At 38.4% G+C, this 2,305-nt stretch overlaps 1 non-coding gene across 1 annotated transcript; it reads left to right on the forward strand.

Annotated features, from left to right (window-relative positions):
* The first annotated feature begins 618 nt into the window (after positions 1-618).
* Positions 619-725, forward strand: LOC141597740 (small nucleolar RNA R71). The gene has a single exon (XR_012522959.1). It is a non-coding gene; the product is annotated as a small nucleolar RNA R71 (small nucleolar RNA).
* Positions 726-2,305: the final 1,580 nt, after the last annotated feature.

Here is a 2,305-nt window from a genome sequence, read left to right on the forward strand (position 1 = left end):
GATTGTATGGAGTTTGATTTTGGTAACCTTGGTTTTGGTTGTAAAAGGGTCTTTTATTTTGGTTTCTCATGGGAGGTGGGGTGTATGTTGGTTGAGGGTTTTGAACATTTTGGCTTTTGTATGAGAGATTTGGATGGAATTTGGTGTTTTCATTGTAATAGTTTGAATAAGGGGTACCACTCTTGTATGCTTGGAAAGCATTTACTTGTTCATTTGTTGCCCTACATTCACTTTGGTCATGTCCCAAAGTTCCACAATTCTCACATATCCCACTTGGGATTGATGAAGATGCCGTCATGGCATTAACATAATGCTTTGGTGATTTTGAGGCTTCTTCAAGTCTAGCCATAGCTTTTTCAAAACTTCAAATTAATGGTATCAATGTGAGCACTAAGTTGAGCACCCAATTGAGTAATGGAGTCCACTTCATGCTTTCCTCCTCTAGTAGCCTTGCGAGGTCTACTATATTGTGAGTTATGGACCGCCATTTCCTCAATTTTGTTCCAAGTTTGATTGTCATCAACTTTGGTGAACATTCCATTTGATCCCATGTTGAGAATGTTTCTTGAGTCTTCATAAAGACCGTTCCAAAATTGTTGTACCAAGAGCCACTCGCTAAGTCCATGATGAGGACATGAGCGACAAATTCCCTTGAATCGCTCCCAAGCTTCATACAAGGATTCTTCATCTCTTTGCTTAAAGCCCGTAATTTGAGCTCTTAGCATGTTAGTCTTTTCCGGTGGATAGAACTTTTTGTAGAAAGCTAGAGCCAATTTCTTCCAAGAATCAATTCCGAGAGTAGCCTTATCAAGGCCTTTCAACCATTGTTTCGCGGTGCCAATTAGAGAAAAAGGAAATAAGCCCCATCGAATTTGGTCTTGAGTTACACCGGTTTGAGAAATCGCATCACAATAGTCACAAAAAGTCTCCATATGGGAATGAGGGTCTTCACTAGGCATCCCCCCAAATTGGCTTCTTTCGACAAATTGGATAAATGTGGATTTGGCAATAAAATTTCCGGTTAGATGTTGTGGTGTGGGAGTACCATTCGGTAGGTTCTCCTCGGTGGGTACGGAATGTGATGAAAACTTAGGCATTGTGGGTTGATTTTGTGTTGGATTTTGTGCTGGGTTCTCCTCACCTTCTCTTGCAAAAGGGTTGATGAACTCAATAGTATTTGGTTGAATATCTACAACCTCGCCAATACCTCTCAAAGTTCTCCTAGCAAGTCTTCTATTGGTTGTCAAAGTCCTTTCAATTTTGTGATTAAAGGGTAACAAGTTACCTTGTGATCTTCTAGACATGCAAAATATCAAACAACTGGAAAATAATTAGAACAAACCTTGAGGAGTTTTACTTCCCCAAGCCAAAGAAAGACACAACTAATAATAATACAAGAAAATCTAAATCAAGTTAACACCGTCCCCGACAACGGCGCCATTTCTGGTCGTGATCCCTCGTGGGGTTTAGTTTTCAGTACTTGTCGTTAGGAGCACCTAGACCAAAACACAATTTATAACTTCACAAACAACTCTACAATTAGTAAAGAGGCAAGTAAAGGTCGGATCCCAAGGGACGGCAATTAAGATGAGATTTCTATTGCAACTAGCGGTGTCTAAGGGTGTCACAATTGGGGTTTGAAGTAGAATAGCAATGAAAGTAAACAAGCAAGATGAATTAAATGGGATGTAAACAATTGATAAAAAGCACTAGGGTATCATGGGGTCATAGGGGATTCATGGGAATTGATCATACAAATATATTCTAACATTATAAGCAAGCAATTATTGTTGTGATGGATCGAGTTGGTTTATGTCTTACAATCCTAAGAAAGTTTGGGTCCCGGAGCCGAATCGATTAGATTGTACAACACCTACAAGTCGACTTAATCTTCCCTACTCAACAATATGCATGGTCTAATGAGACTCGAGTTGGTTTATGTCTTACAAGTCTCATTGAAAAGATAGGTGATGGGTAAAAAATGCAAGGATTCATAGGCTCACATTTCATCAAACATAACATGTGCATAAGTTGAGATCACAACAAGCAAGCAAATAAACTATAAAAGCATATTAATTTAAGCATGAATCATTCCCCATGTTGGTTTCCCCTAATTACCCATTAACCCTAGCTAAGGAAACTACTCACTCATTATCATGTTGAACATGCTAGCAAGGTTGTCAATCATACCAACAAAGTGAAACATGATGAATAAATGAAAGTGATTAACAATAATTAAAAAGGGATTTAAGGGAATTATACCTACTAATGATTCCAATAATAAAGCAAAGAATAAAAGAAGTAC

Source organism: Silene latifolia, chromosome 8 (genome assembly GCF_048544455.1).
Source record: "Silene latifolia isolate original U9 population chromosome 8, ASM4854445v1, whole genome shotgun sequence".
In the NCBI taxonomy this organism is placed as follows: domain Eukaryota; kingdom Viridiplantae; phylum Streptophyta; class Magnoliopsida; order Caryophyllales; family Caryophyllaceae; genus Silene; species Silene latifolia.